The sequence below is a fragment of the Musca autumnalis genome, unplaced genomic scaffold, assembly GCF_047663935.1.
Source record: "Musca autumnalis isolate F117 unplaced genomic scaffold, ASM4766393v1 scaffold_5, whole genome shotgun sequence".
NCBI lineage: Eukaryota > Metazoa > Arthropoda > Insecta > Diptera > Muscidae > Musca > Musca autumnalis.
In genome coordinates, this window is record NW_027412088.1 from 157721493 (window position 1) to 157738133 (window position 16641).

At 33.1% G+C, this 16641-nt stretch overlaps 1 non-coding gene across 1 annotated transcript; it reads left to right on the top strand.

Annotated features, from left to right (window-relative positions):
* Positions 1-16281: 16281 nt before the first annotated feature.
* Positions 16282-16354, top strand: TRNAK-UUU (transfer RNA lysine (anticodon UUU)). Its single transcript has one exon. It is a non-coding gene; the product is annotated as a tRNA-Lys (tRNA).
* The last annotated feature ends 287 nt before the right edge of the window (positions 16355-16641 follow it).

Genomic DNA, 16641 nt, shown 5'->3' on the forward strand with positions numbered 1-16641 from the left:
TATTTTGAAGGTTATGTCCTCAATATCGCTCCGAAATGACTGAAATTTGGCATTTTGTCTTCGTTGTGGGTATAAAACTTTCCACCTGAAATTTGTCGGTATAGGTCCAGGTCTTCATATGGCCCTCATAGAACGGTACCTCCGGATTTCTGGTATTTTGAAGTATGTGCACTCAATATCCCTCCGAAATGGCTAAAATTGGGTACCTTGAGGGTAAAAAACTTTCCACCTAAAATTTGTCGGCTTAGGTTCAGGCCTTCATAAACAGAAAAATTGTACACACAAACATTTTTGTACCTATTATTATTTGTTGCATATGAAAATATGTAAAATGCATACATTTTGCATATGCAAAAATTTATGCATTTTGCATAATTTTGCATATGTCATATGTTTCGATTGCAATGTAATCAGAAGTCAAAAATATGCCCAGTCCCAAAATTTGACATGAATCGGACCAAAAATAGGGGTTGCATAAAATTCCGCTGTCTATTAATAAGATAGTGACCGGTATAACCTGTGAGCTACTAAAGTCTATGGACAATGAAATAATTGGTCAAATGAGTGTGGCTTTAGACCTGTCAAATCTACCATTGACCAGATATTTACCATGCGGCAATTTTTTCGTCAGCCTTATTCGTTCAAAGCTCATTCAGATTACTAAGATTAGATTAACTGATACCAGGGCCCTATTCCATGAAACAACCTATCAACTTTTCATTTTGCACTTAGCAATCTTTTTGGCAATTCGCGAATTTTTCCGTTCCACAGAACCCTAATTATTGGTAAGTGGTAAGTTGCCAATGATAAGTTGTGTTTGCTAAGTATTCAAAAAAATGTTGATCTCTTTTTGATTTCTGTTCCACAAACGTCCTCTTCTGCTAAGTGAAAAGATTTAACTGCCAAGTGTAAAATTGTGCACTTTCGTTCCACAGAAAACATTGCATTTTGTTTTTGCAGAACAAATTTTGATAAGTTTGCCTAAAATTTGCGGGGTAAACGTCCTCTTTCAATGTACATTGTTAATATAGTTAATTTTTTTAAAACATTACGACTGGAGATTTTGTTCGGAAGTACTCAAAACACGGTAATGACAAGAAAGTATAAGGATCGATTTAATTTTTCCTAACTTCCACCCTCCGAACAACCACTTCTGAACTTCCCACTCCCAACTTCCACCCTCGGAACCATCGCTCTCAGAACATCCATCCTTCAAACCACACCCTTCTGAACTTCCAAACTGCGAAAAACTCCATTCCGAACTTCCTACATCCGAACCACCCCGCTCCGAACCACCCCATTCCGAACTTCCAACCTCCGAACAACCCAACTCTATTTCAGAGTTTTTTTATTTCATTTTTTTATTTTTAATTTTAATTTAAGTTATATTTTATATTATTTTTTCTCTTAATTTTATTTTATTTTTTTTTAATTTGTATTTTTATTTTATTATCTTTATTTGTATTTTTATTTTATTTTTACTTTGTTTTATTTTATTTTATTTCGTTTTATTTTATTTTATTTCTATTTTATTTTTAATTTATTTTTGGGTGTTAATGAGGGTCCCACAGAGGAAAAAACCTATTGATTTTGGTAATGGTCGGATATTATTCAGGGGTCGGAATGTGAAAAAAACTTATTTGGAGAAAAGGCCAACGTTTTATTTCAAAGCGAATATCTCTCTTCTGTAAGAGGTATATCGAAAGCAAAACCTGGCAAAGAAAGTAGAAAATTTCGCCTTTACAACGATGTGAATTAGGTTGTCATAGGTGGTCAAACAACAGAGATATCACAATAGTCGGCAATGCGTCCCTTTTTTCCATTTTTTGTGCAATAACACTACAGGTCGGAATTTTGATCGCATCCTCACGAAATTTTTGGGGTTGATGGGGGTCTCACAGAGAAGAAGAAGCGTACTGATGGTAATTAAATGAATATTTCAATTAACCGTTCTTTTTGTGTTTCCACGCGTCTTCATAGTTCTGATCTTCGGAGTTGATACATCAAAAAATCTCGTTTTTTGTGGAGGAACTAGGTAGTTCCGGTACTACCGAACTCTAAAAATGATTATTTCGATGTGTTGGAACGAAATGAAAAGAACTACACTCATGGAGTTGTGTTTGCAAGCTCCCTAAAGTATGCTTTAGTTTTTCCTCCTGTCTGCATGTGTTTTTGTTTGTCTGGGGTTCCAGCTAATTTTCATATGTTGCAACGACTGAGTACACAGTTAGAACAGTCATTTGAATCAAACAAGATATTTTCAGTAAAAACCCGTGTATGAAAATTAATGATAATATCAAAAACTCATCTTTTTTCGCGACTATACAGCACATTCTTACATACATGCTGGCAGGCCAACTGGCATTGTATGCCTGGTTTCATTTTCATTACAATCAAAATGCAAATTTTCAAGTTAATTAAGTTAAAATTACCCAATTCTTTGTAACATGAAGCATATGTACTCATACTAAAACACGCAGAAATTATCACACATACACTCAAAACACATTCACATACACAAATGTAACAAAATAAATTACAATTATGTCCTCAGACTATTTTTTTTATTTTCACGTTTTTTGCTCTACTCAATTTTATAATATAAAAGCCAAAAGATCTCGTCGGGGAAAAAAAATTGTTATAGAAAACAAAAGAAACAAAAACATATGAATTTATGCTACACCATACCGCAGCTCATAATGCCATCATCATTCGTTGTCGTTGCGTTTTATGGACAAAGAAAAAATTAAACGCCTTACGCTCAGCGAAAAAAAAACAAAACTTCCCCGCAACAAAATGAACCCATTTTCATATGAACCGCATGGTAGAGAAAACAGCAAAAAAGAAACACAAATTACAAACAGAAAAAACTTAAAACGCACACATACGCATCCACTGCATACAAATGACATCCATTGTTTTGTGGCAACATTGTGTGGCACGAAAGGAAACCAAGTGCAAAAAACACACTTCACAAAAGAACGAAAAGCAAGCTAGCAGCGACACCTACAACAGAATGGATCATAGGTGGCACAAAAACAAGACAAAAAACGCCACAAAACACCAAGTTGGAAAGCAGCCGGCCTGCATGCGTGGTAAAAAACTTTTGCGAACGAAAACGTCACATCGCCTTCGAATGTCGCCTAGGTGACATTGTACATATTAAGTGGCAAAAGTTTTTCCCTGAGGATTGTTTAAATCATTTTCACCTTCCCTCCATGCATCGACATCCATGGCTGAGAAAAACTGCTAACAGCTACATTTGGATTTGTAACACAGATTTTGGTTGGTAGGTTGGTGCTGATGGTGTTAGTGCATTCACCTAGAGATTTGTAATTCATCAAAAGAAGAAGCAAATTCAAGCACATATTTGGGGGGTGCTAACGAAAGAGAAAGCATAGAATTAAGGTTTTCTTTCGGAAAAGGCAGTTTAAACTTCACCTTAAAAATCTATTGTTTCAAATAATGTATGATTGTTCAAATTAAAAGTTTTAAGGACCATTATATGCGTATCTGCTCGTGGAATATTCGGACTCTTTTTAAGAGATGGTGCAGTCTCGCAATATGGAATTTTCATACTCTATTAGAAAAGGTGCAGTCTAGCAAAGTACAAGGCCGATATTACTGCAGTACAGGTAATACGATAACATCAAAAGCATAGTACTATAGCAGCCATAATACACTATATGTATATAATAATACACTATGCATTATGCACTAGTTTGGTGATGGATAAGTAGTTAGTCGGTGATTAAAACATCTAGTCTCCAAATGCCGAAATAAGGCAAAAAAAAATTTAAAAATGTCTTCATCGGGGGCTATATCAAAGTGTGGACATATTCGGTTTAAAAATGTAGTTAAAATCTTCAAAATATCGGAAACCGGGATATACCGTTATATGGGGGCTATACCAAAACATGGACCTATATTAACAATTTTAGGTGGAGATGCTTTGTGACCACAGGAAACCTCAACTGTTAAATCACACTGTGCGACAACAAAAAAATGACAAGAAAAATCGAGTAGATTATGAAAGTAGAGCTAAAAATATGAGACACGTGTATCGGCGTTTTTAAAGTTTACGTCGGAAAGTAACCAAAAAAGGCGGGGCAAGTTCCGCCCATTTTTAAATTTTTCTAAATATTCGAGTTTAGATAGCTTGGAATCCTTGAATTTCAGGTATATAGTGTCTTTGGCAACTTTACAAAGGAGGGTGTGGGAAATATTTTTGTTAAAAATTTTAACCCTCATGCGGTTCAACAAAGGGGTCTTTTTTGTCCTTTTTTCGAAAATCTTTCAAAAACTCATTAAAAATGTGATCGTATCAAATCCGAATATTCTACAAAATTGTTCGCCATAAAATTTTACTATAGGTCTCAGAATACACCAAATCTGTAACTCTTGTCTAATCGCCACGAATCTCTAAAAATGAAAAACACGTTTTAGGGTTAAAGTCGGACTTCATCTGAGTTTATTCAAAATTGTCCCACAAAACATAATTTTAGAGAGATGATGTCAGAGACAAAAGTATTCTTCGTCAAATTTCAGCATAGGTCACCAAAGAAATGAAATATCTATTTACATTCTATATGAATTCATGAAAATATCAGTATCAATTTTGCTGAAAAAACATGAAAATATTTCCCAATTTTTTTTATGAAAATTTTTTCCTTCTTTTTTCTAGTTGATACATGGAAGTAATATAAAACTTGGTTATGGGTGAAAAATCGCGCGATTTTTTTACTATTTTTGCCTGCGTTTATTTCGTTTTTCAGAAAGTGTTTGAATATTTTGACAAAAACTTTATATTTTCTTAAATTGTGAAAATATTTTTGTAAAAAATCGCGCGATTTTTTTTAAAAATATTTTCGCCTGCGGCGCTTTTCGTTTTTCAGAATGTATTTGAATATTATTTACAAAAACTTTTTATCTTCTTAAACTGTGAAAATATTTTTGTAAAAAATCGCGCGATTTTTTATACCCTCAGCATTTATGCTAACGAGGGTATATACACTTTCATACGGGCAAAATGTGCCTCATCGAAATAATGGTTTTAGACCCCAAGTATGTTTGGACGAAATGTGTTTCAGACAATTTGGAGTCGATTGAGCAATGTCCGTCCGTCTGTCTGTCTGTCTGCCTGTCTGGCTGGCTGGAGCGAACAATAACTCTCGAACGGATCAATCGATTCGATCCAAATTTTGGTTTTCGTAATATTTTGTCCAAACTTAGTTTAAGTTCGAAGATGGGTCATATCGGTCCACTCCTTCCGGTACCTCCCCCACAAAAGTTCGAAAATGTTCGAAAAATTTGTACGTACGATAACTCTTGAACGGAGTAACCGATTTGGTCCATACTTTGAAAATCGTGAAATGTCTACCAGACTTAGATGAGGTTCCAATATGAACTCAATCGGTCCATTCCTTCGGGTACCTCCCACACAAAATTTGGGATAAGTTCAGTTTAGGACCTGGTCTCGAATCGCTTTGATTTTTGTTTTAGCAACTTGTATTCATTGCCTCCCATACGACGGTACAAGTTTTATCAGGAACAAGTCCACACTTCCTGAGAAAATAGCCCCAAAGTTGCAAAAAAAACCCTATGACACCGTGTGAGGGGGTTGGAAGACAAGATAACTCTCGAATGGATCTGCCGATTCAATCCAAAATTTGGCCTTAGTAATATTTTGTCCAAACATAGTTTAAGTTTGAAGATAAGCCATATCGGTCCACTCCTTCAGGTACCTCCCCCACAAAAGTTCAAAAATGTTCGGAAAATTTGTTCGTACGGTAACTCTTGAAGGGAGTGGCCGAATTGGTCCATACTGTACACATCCTAATATATCTGCTAGATATAGATCAGGTTAAAATATGGGCTATATTTGTCCACTCCATCCGGTACCTCCCACACAAAATTTCGGATAAGTTCACTCTAAGACCTGCTATCGAATCACTTTGATTTTTGTTGAAGCAACTTGCATTCGCTGCCTCAATTACCGTGGTAAACGTTTTTTCAGGGGCAAGTTCATATTTCTTGAGCAAACATCCCGAAGGGTGGCACCATATGTAGTGGCTGGAGATCCACTTCCATAATGGTCAATGCAGATCCATTCCTTTTAGTATTTCCTTCGCAAAATTTTTATCTCTAATCCTAATGAACATTTTTGTCGGCTCAAATGCCCAAAATTTTTAAAGACCCCTAAATACATATGTTTTTTTGGGAAAAAATTGTTTCAATATACACAGGCTGAGGGTATATCTCTGTTGGCAAGGCCGACTGATACTTTTTTACTTGTTTCAAAAATATTTTCGCCTGCGGATCTTTTCGTTTTTTAAAAAGTATTTAAATATTTGTAAAAAAAACTTTTTGTCTTCTTAAATTGTAAAAATATTTTTGTAAAAGCAAAAACTCGCGCGATTTTTTAAAAATATTTTCGCCAGCGGCGCTTATCTTTTTTCAGAAAGTATCTGCGAATTTTAACAAAAACTTTTTATTTTCCTGTAGGCAGCATTTTTCGTTTAGGTTTGAATGCAAATTTTGAATATAGTTCGATTTGAGATGGCTACTACTTATTTTGTACTTAATTTTCTTAAAAATTTTAAATCAATTATAAATTATTTTATGAAATGAAAAATGCATATGAACTTAAAGTTAATTTTTAATTTTTTTCTTATACATTTGAAATACAAATTGTATTTTAATAAAAATCACTTAAATTTTAAAAACGGACATAACTCCCATTGGGACTTATGTCCGCTAAGGGGGGTCGGACATAGCTCCCAAAATCGTTTTGGGAGTTATGTCCGTTGGGAGTTATGTCACGGCACCCTGGGAACATCAACAGTCAAATTACAGGTAGTTCGTTTTAAAATTGTGGTTAAAATCGTAAAAATACCGAAAATCGGGAGGTATAGTTATATGGGGGCTATATGAAAACGTGAACCTATTTTGAAAAAAAATTTTGGAGATGTTTCGTGACCTCAGGGAACCTCAAATGTTAAATTACAGGTAGTTCGGTCAACAAATGTAGCTATACCACAACCTAGACCGATGTTGACAGTTTTTTGTGGAGATGTTTCGGGACTACAGGGAACAACAAATTTAAATTACAGGTAGTTCGCTTAAAAATTTTTGCCAAAATCCTCAAAATACCGAAAATCGGGAGTAAACGCTATATGGGGCCTATAACAAAACATGGACCAATGTTGACAGTTTTTGGTGGAGATGTTGTGTGACCACTGAGAACATCAAATGTCAAATTATAGTTAGTTCGGTTAAAATTGGAGCTAAAATTTTCAAAATGACGAAAATCGGGAGGTAACGTTATATGGGGGCCATTGCAAAACCTGGACCTATATTTAAAATTGTTGCTAAAGTAGTTCATTGACTGCTGGGAACCCCAAACGTCAAATTACAGGGAGTTCGGTCAAAAAATATAAATAAAATCCCCAAAATACCGAAAATCGGGAGGTACCTTTACATGGGGGCTATACGAAAATGTGGGCCTATACTTGACCAGCCTATGGAGAAAACACAGGCGGGTGCAAAAATACAACGCTCTAGCTCAATTATTGTGGACGCTAAAGTGATTACAAAAGACGGTCACACGCAGAGAAAAAATATTTTTCGCTTTTGTTGGAACAAAAATATATGTTTTGGTTCCAAAAATGTATTTGTTTTGTTCAAACATTGTAATCCAAATCCAAAAATACCATCTTTTGTTCCAAACATAGAAAACAAAAACAACTTTCGAATTTCCGCAATATTGTTAAAATCGTTAACAATACCGATTGTAGGAACTATCATAATCTAATTTTGTTTACAAAAAGTATTGTCAATACAGAAAACCAGCCCAGAAATTTTTGATTTGAGTGCATATACTTCTCATATACACTTTTCGCATAACTTGGATATAAATGTCGCGTATAATATTGCAATTATTGATGAACACAATACATGGTTTGCTGCATTGGCTGACAACAAAGACAAACAAGAAGCCACAAGAACCCACCACAACATAAGGAATAATTAAACACCATAACAAACATGAAAAGGAAAGAAGAATGAAACAAAACAGAAACAAATAAAAACAAGAGTCTCACAAGTACATACACACAAAAACAAAGGTAAAGGCAGCATGTCATACAAACACACCACAACTCACCAAAATTGTTTTTTCAACACGGCATCGAATAGCGAGAGAAGAGAAACAAATTTTCGAAGAAAAGAGAGAAATATTGTTCAGTTGACACAAACTATTTTTGGATTTACAATACTACATGAGGAATTCAACAATATGTTAACAATACATATTTTGCTCTTGGAATATTGTTGGATCAAACATATTTTTTTCTCTGCGTGCAGACGGACATGTCTATGTCGACTCAGAATTTTATCCTGATCAAGAATATATATTTTTTATAGTGTCGGAAATGTGTTACAAACAGAAAAACAAACTTCATATAATATCGTGGAGGGTTTAAAAAAGTTCACGCACAAATGTTTTTTTGAAAAAATTTATGAAATTAAAAACAGTTTTTCTCTAGTATTATTTCATGTTGCTTGTATGAATAAACTTAAGCCTATTAATAATTAAAATGGCGCTTATTCCATTCAGGTCATGTACAAAAAAACTTTAACAAAAATTTGATTTTTTATTTCTTGTTAAAAAATATATCTTTGAAAAAAGCGTTTACCACATGTTTATGATTCTAAGAATTAAAGAAACTTAGTGAGAAACAAAGAAAAAGCAGGCACTCACACAATGACACCCCGTAAAGTATGCAATAGAAAAGTATGGTGCATGACGCATGCTTTTTCAATGGGTTGAATTGTGTGTGTGGAGAGAGCAGCGGTAAAAGAGCGCACTCGGGCGCCTAATCGCCTGACGCTGCTCTAAAGTTTATTTTCAATTATATGTATATCTGCTTACAATGGCTTCAAAAAATTGCCCATAATTCTGATAAATTCAAATGTTAAAATCATCATTATAGTTAGGATTTTATGTAATCTTATGTAGAAACTGATCACGATAAACCGAAGCTTAATGCACCTAAACTTGCTGAGATGGCGGAAAAGTATCTTAGCAAAAAGTGCAACTCAGAAACCATTAGGAGCATTTTTGCGTAAGCATGGTCTTCACTTCTTCACTGAAAAAGCCATTCATAAATCCTAAAAACCGCCAAATTCGATTGGAGTTCGTTCAGAAAAACGAAAAAAAGGATTTTGAGTTTTGGAAGACTGTTATTTTAGCCGATGAAAGCAAATTTAGCCTGTTTGGGTCGGATGGTCAAGTATGGATGGCGTAGGGCAATCACGGCCTTGGACCCTAACCGCACAATGCCAACCGTAAAGCACGAAGGAGGATCTCTTATGGTATGGGGTTGTGTTAGTACATCCGGTATAGGGAATCTTGCCTTTATCAAAGGAATTATGGATAATATGAGTTATTGAAATATTCTGAATAATAATTTGAAATGTAACGCTGAAAAATGGAATTGGGAACAACATTCCAATTTTATCAAGATAATGACTCCAAGCACAAATGTTCGAGAATGGATGCTATATAACTGTCCAAAAGTGATTCAAACACCTGCCCCAATCACCGGATTTGAATCCTATGGAAAATTTAATGAGTTTTTTTGGAGACATATATAACAAGTCATAACATCTCAAGTATAGGAACCCTGAAAAATGGCTTGCATGAAGAATGAGGAAAAATTCAGATTTCTTGCACCGAAAATTTAGTCAAATTTATGCCAAAAAGGCTTAAAGCTGTAAAGGATAACAAAGAATATCATACCAAGTGCTAAACAACTAATAAATCCTTTTTGTTTAATACAACATTTAGTGTGGATACTTTTCACTGTGAGGTAGAAATCGATGTTGTTTAACAATTTTTATTTTTACACGGTGCTTCTGAAATAACTTTAAATGAAAGGTGCTTACACCTGGGAAGTTTTTGCGGAATTTGAATCCTATGGAAAATTTAATGAGTTTTTTTGGAGACAAATATAACAAGTCATAACATATCAAGTATAGTAACCCTGAAAAATGGCTTGCATGAAGAATGGGGAAAAATTCAGATTTCTTGCACCGACAATTTAGTCAAATTTATGCCAAAAAGGCTCAAAGCTGTAAAGGATAACAAAGGATATCATACCAAGTGCTAAACAACTAATAAATCCTTTTTGTTTAATACAACATTTAGTGTGGATACTTTTCACTGTGAGGTAGAAATCGATGTTGTTTAACAATTTTTATTTTTTACATGGTGCTTCTGAAATAACTTTAAATGGAAGGTGCTTACACCTGGGAAGTTTTTGAAACTAACATGTTCATAGATAAGAAAAAAGGAAAAAACAGAACAAAAATAGCAGAAGCACTTTTTAAATAAATCTCCATTCAAGTTGAAATTTTTAAGGGTTTATTAGGTTTTCGCGATTTTACTTGGAAGCCGCAAGTCCTACCCAAAAGGGGACTAGAAAATACTGTAACTATGAAAATTCTTTACAAGTTTGAACTTTAGTAGGTTTTACCATTTTTTAGATATAGAAGTTCAAATTTGGACAATTTACTGACTGTATCGTGTTCTTATAAAACAACGTCATGACTGCAATTTCCCAACTTAAACTTATACATATACATATGTATCTCAAAAGTGGTACAACCTAGGAAAAAAAATACGAAAGCCAATCTTGTTTAGAATTTTCGTAGCTATAAGTTTTTCTCTAGTCCCATTTCGATACGACTTACCGTTTTTAATCAAATCGTGAAAACCTAAAAAAAAAACAGGAGCAAAATCGCGAAAACCTAAAATAAACCTGAAAATGTGAACTTTGATCGCGATTTATTTAAAAACCCTCCAGCGATTTTTTCCTGTTTTTAGATTTTACTCATCTATGAACCTTACTGTTTCAAAATCCGCAAAAACTTCCCTGGTGTATGCGGTTTTCACTTGAAGTTAGTTAGGGCGCACCATATATTACATTGCTTTATAGGGAAGCGATACAATCAATGTATTCTCCCAATTTGAATTTTTATATCGCAATGATGGTAAAACCTACGAAAAAATCATAAAGGACAATTTCATGGCTACAATATTTTCTTTAGTCCCATATCGATAAGACTTGCGGTTTCAACGCAACATCGCGAAAACCGAAAAAAACCCTAAAAATGTCAACTTGAATCGCAGATTATTTAAAAAGCGTTCCGGCGATTTGTTTGTTTTTTGATTTTTCTCATCTACATATGAACTTTGTAGTTTCAGAATCCACAAAAACTTCCCAGGTGTAAGCACCTCTCATTTGAAATTGCTTCAAGAGCACCGGATTAATCTAAATTTAAATTTACCTGCATTTTGCTAATTTTATTTTACTAATTTTAAGTTAAGACACTAATGTAAAAATATAAAAAAAACAACCAAATCATTTTCATTGATTTACTCTTAGCAATCGCAGTTTTAATGAAAGAATATGAATATGTATGTTTCGATTTCCAAAAAACTATAAAAAAATTAATCGAAATTTGTTCAAAAATGAAAAAAATACTCCATATATAAAAAAGTGTAAATTTTTATAAAAAAAAAATATAGTTTAAATGGGAAACGGTATGAAAAACACACATTTTTACTCATTGAATTTCAATAATTTTTAAAAAGTGTTAAACGGACGGAACTTTTGTGGTGTACAAAAGTATATATATGCTGAAAGAGGACACACTTAGGCATCATTCTGCGAAACCGAAACCTTGTTCCATGCTGTTCCCTAAAAGTTCTAGTCCACAAAATTTGGAATTTCACTAAAATTTAATACCTGAGGAAAAACAAAATCTCTCATTTAGGGTAATTTAATTTATTAAAATGATTCTTAAATAGGTAGGTAGGTAGGCTACCTAACAAAAAACAATGAGCACAATATCTGCTACAGTTTCTGAGAAATAGCTATTTCTTTCTCCAGAAATGTGCAAAAATTACTTTTTTTTTTTTGAATATTTTCCAATATTCTGATCTAAATTTTTGGTTTTCTTTATTTTCAATATGTTTACTATCGAATCTAATACCCTAGACAGACGGCAGAGTTAATTTGCATTAAAAATGTCCTAATTTGAATTAATTTTTCACCCTGACAGACGATAGTATCTGCATTTATGAAACAGCTGTTTGTGTTGTTCGTTTGTACCCAGCAGACCATTTCATAAAGCTTTAAAAAAGTTCGCCAAAATATGCGAAACAAATACACTTTCTACCTTTGATCTTTTCACCACGATGAAGCAAAAATAAATTTAATTTATTCGCGATATTTTTGGGTCTTTTTAATATTATAAAAATATTGCAAAACTTTAAAAAACATTTGAGGAAGATATAATTTTCGATAGAATTGGTATGGTGGGTAATTGAATTTTTTGTGAAAATAAAAATTTGAGAAATAGATTTGTTAGAAGGCGTGAAAAACGATTAGCTGCTATTCTACTCGCGAAAGACCACTACTTATTTTGAAGAAACGCGAAAATTGCTGATTTGCTTTCCCTTTTTAATTTCTTAAACATGGAAATTTGACAAAAGCCAATTGATTTTCAACAGCATTGCCATATTGAAATTGCTAAATTCAGTTTAAATTTCCTTTGATTTTGTGCATTAAGAATGTGGATAATGCACGAATTAATTTGAATTAAGGCAGTTAATGCAAATTAACGCTGCCGTCTGTCTAGGGTATAAAATGGAAATTGACAATCGGTGACGATAAAAAAGAAAAACCAAACAACAGCAATATCAATTTCGTTATATAAAATAAATCTATCTTTTATTGCATAATTATTAGATATGTACGATAACCCAAAAATGTGAACAAATTTTACAAAATGCTGTTCGATAACAAATTTGTTCAATGAAAGAGAACTAAGCAGTAGTTGCAAGAATTTGCAAATACTTTTTACTTGCAAAGTTATCCAACAGTTCTATTGTTTTCCAAAGAAGTTTGTTATCGAACAGCATTTTGTAAAAAACTTTGTACAAATTTGTACAAACTTTTGTGTTATCGAACAGACCTAATATCTGTAGCTTTACCGTACAAGGTAGTTGTGGACGAATTATTACTTTAGTCGACGAAGATCGAATGACAACTCTTTACATAACAAATGGCGCCAATTTTTAGTACATTCTTACTAGAATTTGACATCTATGACTTTTTGCGAAAAGTTGCACTTCTGCTAAATGGTCAAATTCTAAGGGAAGAAAAGAAAAATTATAATTTAAATAATGAAAAATTTAATTCGTAATGACACATGTATGTACCTATATTACAAAATTAAAAGTAAATAAATACAATTTTCCAATTTCGAAAATAATGCGTGTCATTTTTTCCATCTCTCTAAATTTGTTTTGTACGTGAACGTGTTTATAATTGTACAGCATTTCACACCGTTACAAGAACACTTAGATATAGGTACAATTTCAAAATGTATCAATTTCCTATTTATACTGAGGTCAATTACTAGCCCTAACCACTATTAATTCGTACACTTAGCATTTTTCAACAATGTGATATTAAAATATGCATATCTTCAGAACTGTAATGACTACACAAACAAATTTTTGTTATTCTTAAAGATAATTTTATTCTTCTTAGACATATATTAGTAAAATTACATATTAAAAAAGGTCCTTTTAAAAAACAAACAAAAACGAAAGTTCACTATTTTAAACAAAAATATTGTGACCACTATTAATTCGTACAGTCACCAATAACACTGTCCGACTGGCAAAATTACACTTGAATCGGACTATATACGTTTGAAAGTATAGGCAAAATGGAGTAAAATGGCATTTTTAGTTTTTCGTTTTCTCATCGTTTTGACCTTTTAGAGGTCAAACAAATTTCAAAGGTCAACATTTTTCAAAAAAAGCTTTTAAATACTTTTACTCGTCGTACGATGCTGGTATTGGTGTCATTTTAAAGAGAAGAGTATAGGCTTGATATAATAATTAAAAAATAATTGCATTCCAGGATAAAAAGGTCATCAAAAATGTCCTTGAAAAATTAAGTCAAAATTGAGCATTTTGGCAGGCGCATATCTTCTAAACCGCGAAGAATTTTAATTTGCTCATGGAGGCAAAGTTGTAGCTCTTGTCATAAAGAATATAAATTCTGGACACATGAAATCCACCAAACCTCATCTTCATCATCTTCTATAACTTTTTCTAGGGGTTTGACCTTGACGATTTTAACCTTGAAAATGAGGTTTGGTGGATTTCATTTGTCCAGAATTGATGTTCTTTATGACAAGAGCTACAACTTTGCCTCCATGAGCAAATTAAAATTCTTCGCGGTTTAGGAGATATGCGCCTGCCAAAATGCTAACTTTTGATTTAATTTTTCAAGGACATTTTTGATGTCCTTTTTATCCTGGAATGCAATTATTTTTTAATTATCATATCAAGCCTTTACTCTTCTCTTTAATATGACACCAATACCAGCATAGTACGACGAGTAAAAGAATTTTAAATATTTTTTTGAAAAATGTTGACCTTTGAAATTTGTTTGACCTCTAAAAGGTCAACACGATGAGAAAACGAAAAATTTAAAATACCGTTATACTCCATTTTGCCTATACTTTCAAACATATATAGTCCGGTTCAAGTGTAACAAAATTTTTTGAAAATTGTCGGACGGCGTAATCATTGTTAGAATTATGTTACGCCATCATTGTTTTTTTACAACGGTCTCGACCCACTTTGGCATGGTACTGACTAGCTTTTGACCATCTTCTCGGGTTATCTAGTCCCAAATTTTCTGAATTTTGGACTTTATCCCGTTAAAAGTCCGTTGGGATTTATTTCGACGCTTTCTTTTCATTATAGCCCACAAATTTTCTATTGGATTAACGTCTGAACAAGAGGATGGCCAATCTGGGACCTCGGTTCCATTTTCTTCAAGCTACTTTTTCGTATTTTTAGCAGTATCGGAAAAAACACCATCCTGTTAGAATATGTATTCCCCATAGTCTGCTAATTTCAATATAGATGGTATCAGATTTTCTTCCTGGATCTTTATATATTTTCTGCATTTACGCTTCCATCTATGAAATGGATCTGACCAGCACCTTTTGAAGACATACATCCTTATACCATAACGCTAACTGAAAAGTTTACTGTACGTTTTAAGCAGTTTTTATTGTATGCCTCGGCGCTTTTACGTATACGTATACGCAGTATACTGCCCTTTTTCTTACATCACCAAAACAGACATACATATATCAAACTTGGATTCGTCACTAAAGATAATGCTGTCCCATTGCCGTTGTACTCAAGATCTTCTCTTTTTTAGTCCATAATAGGCGTTTACATATTTCATTTTCATCGCTGTAAGCAATTCCTTTTCCTTGGCATAACAAATTATGTAAATTATCAGGTTGATTTTGAAATAGCAGCTTAATTTTTAACTTACTTTATAGAAATAATAACCTTTTCATATGCAGTCGGGTCCACTCACGTTCTAAGGGCTTTCCAATTGCTTCAGACCACTTTATGGCTATATCTCGAACAGTGCTTCTACGATTTAGTTTAATGATATTTGCCGAAGCTCTTTTATCGCGAGGACTTATTTTGGAAGTCCGGCCTCCGTTTGAAACACTATTGCTGAAATTTCTGAATATTTTCACTTTATTATTTTCTTTTTTTCATATTTTCTTTTTCCATATTTACTTTGTATTGTAGATCTTGGAATTTTAAAATCAGTCGAAATCTGTTTATACGTCGTTCCAGATTTGAATTTATCATATTAAAATTCAAATTTCCTCCCAAATAGGTTTGCCACGTGTCAGGAAATAAAATGGCCTTTCAGAAAAGTATAAATATGTCGGTGTTATTAGAATAATTAAATCTTTATTCTGGCGTTTGATGTTAAAGAGTGAAAAAATACCTGGTGTACGAATTAATAGTGGTTAGGACTCACGCCCATCTAATTTAACCACGTTCCAACTAAAATAACAACAATACCATATACAAAGATGTGTACATGTTACACGTTCTTATCGTTTAATCTACACATAGCAACGACATATTAAATATTGTTTCTTATCACATATTAAACGATCTAAACAATAGATCGATGTTTTGGTTGTTTGTTAGTTTTTCAAAATCTTGTTAGATATCATCTAAACACTATTTTATGACACACTTTAAATAGAACTGACTTCCACAACAGAATTTCTAATTAGGGGAACACACAAAATTAATTATCGATACTAGATTGTGTTGATTAGAAAGACAGATAATTGATATGTGCCCGGGTAGCTCAGTCGGTAGAGCATTGGACTTTTAATCCAAGGGTCCAGGGTTCAAGTCCCTGCTCGGGCGAGTTAAATTTTTTTATTAAAAAATATATTTTTTATTATGTATGTATCAGATTTGGTTACACAAACCTTCTTTTAAAAGACATCATAATTTAGTATTCAATATCAATTTCAGACATTAAATTTTAAATAATTATTAAATTTTTAATAATTATTTATTTTAAACATAACCCAAACCTCCAAAACACAATCTTAACCTACTATACTCAACCATTTGTTATTATAACTTACATATTAACCTTTTGTAAATAAATGAATGAACTAGGATGAATACTTGAATACTTCAGAAGT